The sequence below is a fragment of the Gadus macrocephalus genome, chromosome 14 (assembly GCF_031168955.1).
Source record: "Gadus macrocephalus chromosome 14, ASM3116895v1".
Taxonomy (NCBI): Eukaryota; Metazoa; Chordata; class Actinopteri; order Gadiformes; family Gadidae; genus Gadus; species Gadus macrocephalus.
The window spans coordinates 18,107,256-18,122,046 of NC_082395.1; the positions used below are offsets into that span (position 1 = coordinate 18,107,256).

The 14,791-nt window shown below is 45.6% G+C and overlaps 2 long non-coding RNA genes across 13 annotated transcripts; one reads left to right on the forward strand and one right to left on the reverse strand.

Moving 5' to 3' along the window:
• Positions 1 to 346: 346 nt before the first annotated feature.
• Positions 347 to 10,855, forward strand: LOC132472149 (uncharacterized). Of its 12 annotated transcripts, none has more exons than XR_009529021.1 (10): positions 347 to 398; positions 530 to 4,248; positions 4,488 to 4,589; positions 4,913 to 4,945; positions 4,989 to 5,062; positions 5,217 to 5,297; positions 9,328 to 9,405; positions 9,479 to 9,590; positions 9,995 to 10,115; positions 10,301 to 10,855. It is a non-coding gene; the product is annotated as an uncharacterized LOC132472149 (long non-coding RNA). The 12 variants fall into 12 exon arrangements; XR_009529019.1 differs by lacking the exon at positions 5,217 to 5,297 and adding an exon at positions 9,151 to 9,231; XR_009529020.1 differs by lacking the exon at positions 9,328 to 9,405 and adding an exon at positions 5,395 to 5,473 and having other exon boundaries at positions 4,913 to 5,069; positions 5,193 to 5,297; positions 9,972 to 10,115.
• On the reverse strand, positions 6,031 to 6,545 carry LOC132472165 (uncharacterized). The gene is made up of 2 exons (XR_009529029.1): positions 6,338 to 6,545; positions 6,031 to 6,306 (listed from the first exon to the last, which is right to left on the reverse strand). It is a non-coding gene; the product is annotated as an uncharacterized LOC132472165 (long non-coding RNA).
• Positions 10,856 to 14,791: the final 3,936 nt, after the last annotated feature.

Sequence of the window (14,791 nt, forward strand, 5' to 3'; positions counted from 1 at the left end):
AATCAGTCAAATCAGACTCATCCCTTTAATTAAAATGAGGGAGTTCATTTAAGATCAAACACAGAGCTGAAATAGCCTCTCACTGTTACCAAGAAGACCACAGGGTGCCGAACCTGCATTGAGTTTTACTAATTAGCTCACCTGCCGCCGCTCGGCTGCCAAGTGGTTTTCTTAATTAGTTAATTGGTTGCATCTGGTGCGTTTCACTTAAGAGGGAACCGGACAGTACATTTGTGTGTTTGGCAGTGTAGCGGCTCCCAAACGTATGTTGTGTTCACAGAAACCAGAACGTGTGTGTACTGTTTTATTGAGGTCTGTTGTGACTTATTTAATATCTCTTCCTGTTCTCAGGTTAAAGACTTTTTGAAGTAAAGAGGAGCATCTCATCTGAACCTGATGTGAGTAGAATTGGCAAAGCACAACTGACGTGACTTGTATGTTGAATATAAATCACTGGAAATTGGGGATTTTGGTGGTTTAACTCTCATTTGAAATTTGGACCATGAGTAAACTGTTCCTTCCTTCAAAGGTCTATCATGGATATTTAACTGCAGTTCTGTGAGTATCCCAACTTAACCATGAAGATGAAGATGAACTGCAAACTGTAAGTCATTAATTTCTCATTACTCTTGGGCACATTGATGTATTTTGGCTTCCTGGTGAGTTAACCTGTTACCTGATTGTTGTTCTGAGTAGTAAGGATGTTTTATTGGTTCATGGGTTACTTAGGTGTTTGGTTGATGTTGGTTTTAATGATTTGTTAAAATGGTTACAGGCTAAAGTTATTGTAAGCTGGAATAATGGGTTGGGTTCTGATTTCGTCAGTCTTCTTTCATTCTACTCTCCTGAGCTCTGCATCTTCATCACATGAGTGTTGCTTTACTGATGAGGGTGTGGTCTGAGTGAGCAGAGGTGCATACTGGGAAACGGAGCTTTCTGAAGTCTACAGGTCTGTAGACACGCCTCCTCAGGGGAAACCAAGTGTTTGAGAAACTGTCGTGACGTCAGTTACATGGACTGGAATGTTCTTAAAGATGGACACAGGGATTCAGAAGGAGAAACACCAGGGGGAGATGAGGGGGCTCCTCATCTCAACGACTAAAACACAACTTCAGTCTGACACAGAGAACCATGGAACACATTCAACAGTCCCCTCCAGGCATCGTGACTCCTCAGGAACAGTTTCATTTCCATGATGGTCTTATTTGGGGCCATCCCCAGATGGATCCTGCCCCTCAAGAGCCACCCCACTCCACTGGGTGGTCTTCTGAACAGATGACCTCCTTCCTGTCCTCAGGCGGACAAAAGCTGCACCGTTTCCATCTCTGAAGGCCCCTCATTCAGAAAACCACTGGACTACAAAGACATGAATTTAGAGACGTTGAATCAACCTGGGACACATTTGGAGACGCCAAGCATAATCCATCACCAATGTGGGACGCCACTGAAGAATGTTGTAAATAATTTACGTCTCTGGAGACATTGGTTGTTCTGTTCTGGGTGCCCTGGCAGGAGAGCTGGGGGTGGATGATGGAATTTTATTTGGCATGAGGTTTTTACCCTGCATGATTGTTTGGCCTTTTATGGCTCAGTGGTGTGTGTGTGTGTGTTTGGGTTTGAAATTAAATGGATGCGTCCGTCCGTCCGTGCGTCCGTCCGTGCGTCCGTCCGTCCGTCCGTGCGTCCGTCCGTCCGTGTCCCACTCACACCTGGCATGGGGTTCTACGTGCGTGTCCTGGGTTCTATGTGTGCGTGTCCGGCTTGCTTTGGCAGTGATAATGTTCATACGGGGGTCTGTGTGATTGGCTTGGGATATTGGAATGGTCAAATAAATCATACCTCATGGATGGCCACATGTTTACTGAAGGGCCTCCAGTAGACATGAAGAGCCTGAGCGACGCTCCGGAGCGATATCCAACACACTGGGCAGGAAGGAGAGTATCCAAATCAAGTGTAAAAGGATGAAAGCGGCGTGTTCAGATCAGTGACTTCAAACTAGGACTACACCAATCAGGATCAATGGAGGATGGACACCTAAAGGCATTCCACAAGGAGAGTCTGAAGTTGGAAAGGGTCCTCAATGGATATTCAAGATGACCTTAAGACCTGTAATGAGACTGCTCTTCCTACCTGGCTGGATTGATGGAGAGCCCTGTGGATCTTGTCTTGCTCTCAGTTGCACGTCTTCTCAGGCTGAACTGTATTTGTTTCGGACAGGACTAGCTGAACGATTGGTTCCCTTAAATCAGAACCAATCCGGAAACTCCAGCTAGTGCGCTCTTCGAGCTGAAGTTGTGCTCTTCAGCTGAGGAGGTAAGGAAACCTTCAATGGGGCTTCAAGGTGTAAAGAGGAGAATGTTTCAAAGTGTTCCATGGTACTCTGATGAAGCCCGTTGTTGTGTTCCACTGGCTGAGAGGAAGAACCCACACATCTTCATCTTGGCCTTTCTCCTCTGAGAATCCTGGCGCCATCTTGAAGGATATTCCAGCTCATGTAACTGATGTCACGGCAGATTCTCAAACACTTGGTTTCTCCTGAGGGGCGTGTCTATAGAACTGAGAACTTCAGACAGCACTGTATCCCAGCATGCATCTCTGCTCACTCAGACCCCACCCCCATGAGTAGGATGTAACACTCTAGTGATGGAGATGTAGAGTTTTATAAGTAACGAGGGAGTAGACTAAGGTGATTAGAACACAATGGCATGTCAAGTCTGTAAATCTTTAAACAATGAAGATGGTTGGATAGTTCAGGAATTGGGCTTCTTTTTATTATGGGCAGTCCTTTCACTCAGATGCCCACTTCGCACTGGAGCTGTACATGTGTTGGCTGGCTGGCATGATTTGCTGTTGGTGATGAGGCGGTCAGGATGACGTTGCAGGGCTATGGTCAGCTCTCTGTGAGCACAACGTTTAGATTTGCTCTGTATGGTTTGTACCCTGAATAATCTAGATAATTGTAAAATGTAGACACGGTTTTGTATTGAATGATTCCAGGATTTTAGGTTTAAAGTTGTTTAAACGGATGTACATGGTAGTTTGGTTCTTCGTACGGTTTTGAGTGATATAACTTGTACACACTGGGTGCATAATAATGGAAAGGTACACTGAATTGTAGTTATGACCAACAGCAACAAACAGATCTCCTCAAGGTAAGTCTGTTGGCTGTGTTTTAATGAAGACCATCGCTGGACTTCAGGATCTTCATCCGTTCAGCTCAAGGTGAGGTGCTGGTTCTGTTTTTTCTTTGGTTGGTTCCGGCCGGAATGTTCCGCCGGAACATTCCGGCCGAACATTTGTGCTTCCCGACGTGGAAGGTTCTGAGTGCGATCCCTTGATTTAGTCCCAATGGTTAGCATAGGACGTTGTAGTCTGGTTCTGTTTTTTCTTTGGTTGGTTCCGGCCGGAATGTTCCGCCGGAACATTCCGGCCGAACATTTGTGCTTCCCGCAGTGGAAGGTTCTGAGTGTGATCACTTGAGTGAGTCCCAATGGTTAGCATAGAACGTTGTAGTCTTGACAACCATAACAAACCACCTGGCAGTTAGTTGGACGGGAGTCCCCTGAGGGGATCTGGCGGAACGTTCTGTATTGTATTTGCGTAACCCCGAGCCGTTGCCAACGGAAACAATTTTCAGGCGGTTTCCATTGGGAATTGTTGCCCCCTATCTTAAACAACTTAAGTTAGATATTAAATACATACTGACACGTACGTCGTACAATATGTTAATTTCCGATGGTTGCGCCGTACTTTTAACCACGATGACGTGACGGGACTCTCACTGCGTACAAAACAGCGTTCTACTTGCGGGCCCATTTTTTACATCAGGGAAGGCTGAAAATCATTTCAAGGTGGAAGATAATTTGACATTTCTTCAATGGAACCCACTACCTGAATATGGCTGAGTATATTTGATTTAATATCGATACTGCTTAGTGTTCTTTGTTACTTCAGCTTTTGTACGTTCTAAATATCTGCTGTCATTAATTGCCACAGAAGTTAAACCCTACCCAATGGAATGAGGTTAAACAACGACTTTGGTACAGAGTTACCAACTGGATAATATCAAAGCTAAAATAATGGCCATCATTCCCACATGTTACAGTAGAAGATACTCTAGAACTGTACAAGGTTAAAAAGGTAACATGTAGTTTGTCCCAAGGTGTCTGCCTCCTCACCCAGAGCAAGACCTCCACCTCCTCCCCCAGAGCCAGACCTCCACTTCCTGTCAGAAGTCCTCCAGAACAGGTCAGTGCTCTGTGTGAGTAGAGTCTTCTCACGTCAGTTTCAATGCATGGCCTGAACCACTTCTTTAAACTTGTGGACTGCTCTGTCTTCATTCCCAAAAACGGGCTGCTCATGTCTGGTTTAAGTCTTCTCTAGCCTTGAGTTATAAAATAATAGTTCAATTAATTGTGTACCTCGGTTTCGGATGAGTCAATTAAGTTTATTGTTGGGCAAATGCTGATATAAACCTGCTGCTGTAGCTGAAAGGCGAGGCTGAGAGGCTGGGGACCGGAGGCTTGTGGTGCCAGGGTGGACCGGAGACTGATGCTGGAGACCAGGAGCCTGCAGCACCGGACCAGAGGGTAACCATCACCAAGCTAATCTGAAACATTAAAATCCATGGTAGTTTAGGTCTGGTTTTCATCATCTTATGACTTTAATTCTGTGCCAAGCTGTGATTTGAGTTAATTCATACGGGGGTTATGCAAGAGTCATGAGCCATTAATGTTACTAGTGCTGCTACGACCGTTGTGGATGAATTGCTGAACGCGACAATCTGCAGACGTTGTCTAATTTAAGTGTTTAAATTTGTCATACATTTTACAAGTGAACCTCAGATGCAGGAGGTGGGGTGTGTTGCGTCCCCAGGTGATTTACTGCTGAGACCAACTGTGTTTGTAACCAGACCAGTAATCCATGGCTGAAGGAGCTGATGGAGGTGCCGAGCTGATGGAGGAGCCGTGCTGAAGGAGCTGATGGAGGAGCCGTGCTGAAGGCCCTGGGCTGGTGGAGGAGCTGGTGGAGGGCCTGCCTGGTGAATGACGTCTGTCGTGGGGTAGATGGTGCCTGACTCTGAAGTGATCATCACACTCACTGCCACTTCTCGTAGAATACTGCTATCCCAAACTACCGGCGTTTGTACCATATATACCAGACGACTACATCTGTTTTACCACATGTTGAAGCAAGCCTTCCGCTGTTTGTTCCAGACCAGGACTTTGTCTGAGGAGAGCTGATGGAGGAGCTGAGACGCTGGAGGACAACTAGGAATCGACCAACAAGGATTCCTCGTAAGTTTGTATTTACTTAACATGGTTGACTTAAAGGGCAACATACAGCTGTTACTTTGACATGCGATAACCAACTACCGCTGTGTTTTCTTACTAGAATGTGTTTCTGGAGCGGAGGCGAGTTGGTAGGGGAGCCGTGAATCTGGAGGATGACCATCCCTCTACCAACAAGGATTGTAAGTCTGTATTAACCTAACAAAGTGGAAATAAAGGGCTTTAAAATAAGACAAACTACATGTTGTCACTGACGTCACTTACGTGACTTGAATGTTGAATATAAATTACTGATGTGTGAAGGAAGTCTGGGATTGTGGTGGTTTTACTCATTTGAAATTTAAACAATGATTCTACCTTAAAGTAACATTTTAGAGACTATACATTCAACGTAAGAAGAAAATCACTCTTGACTTATGACAGTCAAATAATAAGTATAACTTGTATCAAAAAGCTGGATTAGTTAATTATCATAATCATTATTTAAAAGTTGCATGATCCCAAAAGCCCTGAATTTGTTGTCGTTCATCTGATTTAATGGAGATGGTAGATGTTGAACTGTGCGACGGTGGCCAAGTTTGGGGACCATGAGAAAACTGTTCTTTCCTTCAAAGGTCTATCATGGATATTCAACTGCAGTTCTGTGAGTATCCCAACTTGACCATGAAGATGAACTGCAAACTGTAAGTCATAAGTTTCTCATTACTCTTGGGCACATTGATGTATTTTGGCTTCCTGGTGAGTTAGCCCGTAACCTGACGGTTGTTCTGAGTAGTGAGGATGTTTTATTGGTTCATGGGTTACTTAGGTGTTTGGTTTATGTTGGTTTTAATGATTTTTTAAAATGGTTACAGGCTCCAAGTTATTGTTGTAAGCTGGAGTAATGGGTTGGGTTCTGATATCATCAGTCTTCTTTTCAGCTACTCTCCTGAGCTCTGCATCTTCATCACATGAGTGTTGCTTTACTGATGAGGGTGTGGTCTGAGTGAGCAGAGGTGCATACTGGGATACAGAGCTGTCTGAAGTCTACAGGTCTGTAGGCACACCCCCTCAGGGGAAAGCGAGTGTTTGAGAAACCGTCGTGACGTCAGTTACATGGACTGGAATGTTCTTTAAAATGGACTCAGGGATTCAGAAGGAGAAACACCAGGGGGAGATGAGGGGGCTCCTCATCTCAACGACTAAAACACAACTTCAGTCTGACACAGAGAACCATGGAACACATTCAACAGTCTCCTCCAGGCATCATGACTCCTCAGGAACAGTTTAATTTCCATGAAGGTCTTATTTGGGGCCATCCCCAGATGGATCCTGCTCCTCAAGAGCCACCCCCCTCCACTGGGTGGTCTTCTGAACAGATGACCTCCTTCCTGTCCTCAGGCTGACTAAAGCTGCACCGTTTCCATCTCTGAAGGCCCCTCATTCAGGAAACCACTGGACTACAAAGACATGACTTCAGAGACGTTGAATCAACCTGGGACACATTTGGAGACGCCAAGCATAATCCATCACCAATGTGGGACGCCACTGAAGAATGTTGTAAATAATTTACGTCTCTGGAGACATTGGTTGTTCTGTTCTGGGTGCCCTGGCAGGAGAGCTGGGGTTGGATGATGGAATGTTATTTGGCATGAGGTTTTTACCCTGCATGATTGTTTGGCCTTTTATGGCTCAGTGGTGTGTGCGTTTGGGTTTGAAATTAAATGGGTCCGTCCGTCCGTCCGTCCGTCCGTGCGTCCGTCCGTGCGTCCGTCCGTGCGTCCGTCCGTGCGTCCGTCCGTGCGTCCGTCCGTGCGTCCGTCCGTGCGTCCGTGTCCCACTCACACCTGGCATGGGGTTTTACGTGCGTGTCCTGGGTTCTATGTGTGCGTGTCCGGCTTGCTTTGACAGTGATAATGTTCATACGGGGGTCTGTGTGATTGGCTTGGGATATTGGAATGGTCAAATAAATCATACCTGATGGATGGCCACACGTTTACTGAAGGGCCTCCAGTAGACATGAAGAGCCCTGAGCAACCCTCCAGAGCGATATCCAACACACTGGGCAGGAAGGAGAGTATCCAAATCAAGTTTAAAAGGATGAAAGCCGCGTGTTCAGATCAGTGACTTCAAACTAGGACTACACCAATCAGGATCAATGGAGGATGGACACCTAAAGGCATTCCACAAGGAGAGTCTGAAGTTGGAAAGGGTCCTCAATGGATATTCAAGATGACCTTCAGACCTGTAATGAGACGGCTCTTCCTACCTGGCTGGATTGATGGAGAGCCCTGTGGATCTTGTCTTGCTCTCAGTTGCATGTCTTCTCAGGCTGAACTGTATTTGTTTCGGACAGGACTAGCTGAATGATTGGTTCTGATTTAAGGGAACCGTTGTTGTGTTCAGACTTAGGTGATTATAACACAATGGCATGTCAAGTCTGTAAATCTTTAGACCATGAAGATGTTTGGATAGTTCAGGAATTGGGCTTCTATATAATTGTAAAATCTAGACACGGTTTTGTATTGAATGATTCCATTGTTCTTAGGCAAGGATTTGAGGTTTAAAGTTGTTGTGGGACGTACATGGTAGTTTGGTTCTTCATACGGTTTTGAGTGATATAACATATACACACTGGGTGCATAATAATGTAAAGGTACACTGAATAGTAGTAATGACCAACAGCAACAAACAGATCTCCTCAAGGTAAGTCTGTTGGCTGTGTTTTAATGAAGACCATCGCTGGACTTCAGGATCTTCCTCCGTTCAGCTCAAGGTGAGGCGCTGGTTCCGTTTTTTCTTTGGTTGGTTCCGGCCGGAATGTTCGGATTCCTGTCGGACGGTGTGTGCTTCCCGCCGTGGAAGTTTCTGAATGTGGTCACTTGATTTAGTCCCAATGGTTAGCATAGAACGTTGTAGTATTGACAACCAGAGCAAGACCTCCACCTCCTCACCCAGAGCCAGACCTCCACCTCCTGTCAGAAGTCCTCCAGAACAGGTCAGTGCTCTGTGAGTAGAGTCTTCTCAGGTCAGTTTTAATGCATGGCCTGAACCACTTCTTTAAACTTGTGGACTGCTCTGTCTTCATTCCCAAAAACGGGATGCTCATGTCCGGTCTCAAGTCTTTCTAGCCTTCAGTTATAAAATAATGGTTCAATTAATTGTAATTCGGTTTCGGATGAGTTAATTAAGTTTATTGTTGGGCAAATGCTGATATAAACCTGCTGCGGTAACTGAAAGGCGAGGCTGAGAGGCTGGGGACCGGAGGCTTGTGGTGCCAGGGTGGACCGGAGACTGGGGCTGGAGACCAGGAGCCTGCAGCACCGGACCAGAGGGTAACTATCACCAAGCTCATCTGAAACACTAAAATCCACGATAGTTTAGGTCTGCTTTTGATCATCTTATGACTTTAAATTTGTGCCAGGCTGTGATTTGAGTTAATTCATACGGGGGTTATGCAAGAGTCAAAGTGACTCTGAAGGGATCATCACACTCACTGCTGCTTCTCGTAGAATACTGCTACCACAAACTATCTGTGTTTGTACCATTGTGAAAAATAGCTTTCTTCACGCACATTGTTGTTGTTAAAAAGCATCTCTTTACTTAAAACACAGCACTACTGTCGAGTCACTTGCACAACTCCAGCCCTCCAGTCTAAAACTCTGGCCCTCTTAAAGAGCACCAGAATGGGTGTGGCTCAATTAGCCTATGAGCCACACCTGCGGACTATCACGGCTAACCAGCCAGACAGGAGCACGTAATCTTTTAAAACATGTTTAAAAACAGTGAAGATGCCATTCACATCTTCACAACCATATATACCAGACAACTACATCTGTTTTACCACATATTGAAGCAAGACTTTCGATGTTTGTTCCAGACCAGGACTCTGTCTGAGGAGAACTGCTGGAGGAGCTGAGACGCTGGAGGACGACTAGGAATCGACCAACAAGGATTCCTTGTAAGTTTATATTTATTTACATGGTTGACTTGAAGGACAAAATACAGCTGTTACTTTGACATGCGTTAACCAACTACCGCTGTGTTTTCTTACTAGAACGTGTTTCTGGAGCGGAGGCGAGCTGGTAGGGGAGCCATGAATCTGGAGGATGACATCACTCTACCAACAAGGATTGTAAGTTTGTATTAACCAAACAAACTGGAAATAAAGGGCTAAAAAATAAGACAAACTACATGTTTGTTACCAGACTTTAGGGCCAGACTTGCGCTGTTTGTTCCAGACCAGGACTCTGGCTGAGGAGAGCTGATGGAGGAGCCAAGACTCTGGAGGACGACCTCACTCCACCAACCAGGATCCTCGTAAGTTTGCCAAAAATTAACAGTGGACTTGTTGTAACGCAGGATTAGTTTGTCCAGTACAAGTTGCGGCATACTATTGTGGTTGTTTACCAGTCAAACTACAGCTGCTACTTTGTTCCGCGCCATTAGAGCCCAACTACTCCTGTGTTTGTGACCTTACATTAGAGACAAACTACTCCTGTGTTTGTTACCTTGCATTAGAGCCCAACTTCTCCTGTGTTTGTTACCTTACATTAGAGACAAACTACTACTGTGTTTGTTACCTTACATTAGAGCCCAACTACTACTGTGTTTGTTACCTGATATAAGAGCCCAACTACTCCTGTGTTTGTTACCTTTCATAAGAGACAAACTACTACTGTGTTTGTTACATTACATTAGAGACAAATTACGTTTGTAACCAGACCAGGAATCTGGAGGACTGATGGAGAAGCCGTACATCTGGAAGGCAAATCCTGAGGACCACCAGGACTCTACCATCAAGGATTCCTCATAAGTTTGCATTATCTGGACATAGTGGACTAGGTAGGGGGTTGGGGGTTCAACTCTCAAACCAATGGTGCCGGGTTCAAGTCCTCAGAATACAGTGATGCGTCCTTGAGCAAGGCGGCCTAAAGACTGCCTGCTCCTTAATGACTTATCTTTGGTTCAGATAATGTTGCATCTTTTGAATATTGAACCTAATCAATGTCCTTGTTTGGTCCGGGCAGACACACCTGAGATGAACCTCACCTGATCCTGTTTGGTCGGGGGTAGACACACCTGTGCTGAACCCGCCCTGATCCAGACATCCTGCTGGTCCCGTCTCCTCAGTTCATCTGAGCCTCGTCCTCCAGAAGACCTGCTGAGCTCAGCAGTCTGAGGCTGATGGATCAATGACCTCCAGTGGGAGTGATCTTCTTGACCCCACATGTAACCGTGTGCTTCCACACGCCTTTCCCTCACGTCTGTCACTAACTTCACTTCTCTCTACTGCTTCCTCTTTTCTTCCTTCTCTGTGGTTCAAACCTTTACACTGAAGGTGCGTCTTCCTGCCCTCAGAGGGTTTAGCGTTAGGGTTGAGAGTCAGGGTTTAGAGTCAGGGACAGAGCTGGTCAGGGAGGACTGCTTTTACACAAACCTCTTCACTTGCTTGGTGGTGACATTTTGAAAAGATTCAATTGGGAAAATGTTTTCCTCTGCTTTCCTTTACAAAATTGTATTAAACTTCTGTCAAGTGTTTTTGTTTATATATTAAAATCCCACATTGACTTCTACATGTTTGGTGCGGTTCATTTAATTGTCCTTTATCTTGGTTAATGTCAAGCTAAACTCCTAAACTACTGTTCCCTCTTATTTCAAGCACACGGTTGTCCAGCCGTTGCTTAAAGGTCCCATGACATGAAAATCTCACTTTATGAGGTTTTCTAACATAAATATGAGTTCCCCTAGCCTGCCTATGGTCCCCCAGTGGCTAAAACTTGCGTTTGGTGTAAAACGAGCACTAGCTGTTCTGCTCGCCTTTGAAAAAACGGAGGCTCAAGTGCGCTGATTTGGAATGTCTGTGTTTAGGATGTCATCAAGCATCTAAGCTCCTCCCCTTACTCTGCCTGGCCTGCCCAGAGACGTTGGCCCGTCAATGAGACTCGACCGTGCGAGCGCCACATGTGTGTGTGACGTGTGAATGCACACACTGTAACGCAAGTGTTTCTTGTCGGTTCTTTGACATGTCTTGTATTTCCACAACGAGACTGTTGTGGGGGTTATCTGAGCCATAGTTGAGAAGGAATTGTGGGAAAGGAACTTTGGCTTTGACTCGCTGAAGTACATGAACTGCGACATGCCGCCGGTTGCCGCGAGGCACCATCATCCGGCGGCAGGCAGCGCGCGGTTCAGTCGACTTCAGGTTGATGTGAAAGTGGAAGAACCAGAGACGTCGCAGAACCAGACAAAGTCGTTTGTGATTCATAATATCGTCTGGAGGCGCACACAGCTTTTGGCCGTGATTCGTATTGGGGGTTATCTCAGCCAAGGTTGAGAATGAATTGGGGGGGAAGGAACTTTGGCTTTGACTCCCTCAAGAACATGAACCACGACATGGAGGAGAAAGAGATTGTTGGCGGCGAATGTCTCCCGCTTGAGCCCCGCTGAGGGACCACTGCCGGAGGCGGAGGTGCCTAAGTGCTGCCCGGCAACGATCCCTTTCTCCTCCTTGTCGCGGTTCACTCTACTTCACATTGATGTGGACGTTGAAGAACCAGGAACGTCGGAGAACCCAATGCGGTCGTTTGAGATTCATAATATCGGCTCACACAGCTTTTGGCTGTTATAAAATATATATGATATAGTTATCTATGTAGGCTATATGATTATATTTAGATATAGAGCTCCAGGACTCCCGTGTGTTCTAGAATATTTACAGAACACGGCTAAAGGCTGTGTGCGCCTCGCCATTGCGATACATCCACTGTAAACAGAGCGCATGGTACCGTGGCTGCAAGCTGGTCAGGGCCACACCCCCACCCTCCTCCTTGACCCGCCTCGCTCCTCATTTGCATTATAGCTACAGACGCCAAAACAGCGCATTTGGGGGAAGCTCAATGTGCGACTGGCTCGGAGTGGCTGTAACTCTGCACCACGGCTGAATTTCGGGAGCGTCTTTGAATACTGTGTTAGTTGCCCACTAATACCTTTATTAAAGAATACATAAAATAGCATGTCATGGGACCTTTAAGAAACATAACCTGGATGTGAACTGCCCAAATAACTACCGTCCCATATCTAAACTACCATTCTTTTAAAAAATTCTGGAAAAAGCAGTCCTCTCTCAAGTACTGCCATTTCTCAACTCTGCCAATGTCTTGGAGCCCTTTCAGTCCGGCTTTAAGGTACGCCACAGCACTGAAACGGCTTTGCTGAAAGTGTCTAATGACCTACTCCTCACGCTAGACACGGGTGAGAATGCCATCTTAGTCTTATTAGACCCAAGTGCTGCCTTTGACACTGTAGACCACCCCACTCTTCGAACCCGTCTCCATCAGTGGGTTGGTATTAGGGGCTCTGCAGTGGTTCTCCTCCTACCTCTCCCATGGATCGTTTTCAGTGTCCATAGGTCAGCACTCCTCCTCCTCTGCCCCTCTGTCTTGTGGGGTCCATCCTGGGTCCAATCCTGTTCAGTTTATATATGCTCCCACTGGGGAATATAATAAGAAAATATAACCGGTCGTTCCACTTTTTCGCAGACGACTCACAATTAGATCCAGGGACTGCCTTCAGACGCTCCTAGAGTGTCTCAAGGAGATAAATGACTGGATGGGGGATAATTTCCTCCAACCAAACAATAGCAAAATGGGCACGAAGCGTGCCCACTGCACCGTCAGTCAACGGACGTGGGAAGGCGTGGCTGACGGATGGGGGAGTAGTCTTTGCAGAGGCATCCGTCAGCCAATCAAATCGCTTCGCCGGGTTCTTCCCGCTTCTTCCTGCTTGTTGCGTTGTCATTGCACGATTTCCCGCTTTCCAGTTTCGTCAGAGCCCGAGTCGCGTCACAGTGCTTAAATTTACATACGCGATCTGATTGGATGACAGATCCGTCGCTGCCGAAAAAGTTGAACATTTTTCAACTTTTTGACGGAGCCGAAGGCTCCAACGGAACTGACGGATCCACAATGCATTGCGCGTCCGTCCCCATTCAAAGTCAATGGGGATCAGTCAACGGACGGAGGTAGTGGGCACGAGGCGTAACGCGTCCGGTGGAATCGGGCCTTCAGATCAAGCTTTCCTTGTCGCTTGGCCATGATGCTGAAATCACCTGTGCATGCCATGGCTCATGCAGCGTTGCTATGTCGCTGACGGAAGTGACATAAATTTGTGTGTGCATGTGCCCCTCGTCCACAGTATTTTAGCCTACTCAATGTGCGCAAAAACTAAATGTTGAAAATGAAATAGCGGTAATATTTCCACATTAATTGATAATATAACAGGGGATGGGCTGTTTCAGAAGGGGGATGATTTTGATAATTTTAATTCCAAAGGGGGATGACATCCCCCCTCACCTCATCAACTGATTATAACCCAAATGTATGAGCATAATTGTTATAAGTTCGGATGACTCTATATTCCACCCAGTTTAGACAGTTAAGATTAGGTTGCTCAGAGTTGCCACCGCAAACTTCATGTCTGAACTGAAGTAGGATCGCGGCTCTCCTCTGGGAACTCTGAGCAAAACGTCAACTGAGTGATCATTCCTGCGGGTGACGGGGAGGTGATGTGGGGCTCGTGGGGGACTCCAAGAGAGTGGGCAATCACGGGTTCAAACGGTGAGAATTCAAGTCAGTCATGATTAGAAAAATGGAAATAATGCATCGATTTGTAATATAATACATAGAAGTGCAACTCTGAAGGCGAAAATTGTACAGGCCTACGTCATCGTTTGTTTACATCCTGACAACCTGCCCGGCAACAGACGACGCGATGCAGAAAACATGTTTCCAAACGACGAAATAACATAATACAGATAGCGGATCGCTATCTGTATTATGATAGATAGAGATAACACTTGTTTTTACTTTATATTTGTATTGTATTTAATTGTTTAATCGAAACAATAAAAAAATTTGCCCGCGAAACGGGCGATCGCGTCAAATGACGTAGGAAGGTTCTTGAACATTCTAGACTATGAAACCTGCTTAAAACACTCAGTTTACTAGCTAAATTCGATTAAACAATTCAATACAATACAAATATAAAGTAAAAACAAGTGTTATCTAGCGATCCGTTATCTGTATTATGTTTCAAGAACCCTCCTACGTCATTTGACGCGATCGCCCGTTTCGCGGGCAAAACATTTGTCATTTGACGCGATCGCCCGTTTTGCGGGCAATTTTTTTTATTGTTTCGATTAAACAATTAAATACAATACAAATATAAAGTAAAAACAAGTGTTATCGCTATCTATCATAATACAGATAGCGATCCGCTATCTGTATTATGTTATTTCGTCGTTTGGAAACATGTTTTCTGCATCGCGTCGTCTGTTGCCGGGCAGGTTGTCAGGATGTAAACAAACGATGACGTAGGCCGGTACAATTTTCGCCCCCGGTACAATTTTAACGTGACACAGCCATCCGGAACATGGCAACCACGGTTGTGATCGCCATAATACTTTATTTGACATTTGCACATGTGCACTTCAATTTACTTGTTAAATATCTCTGTGTTTT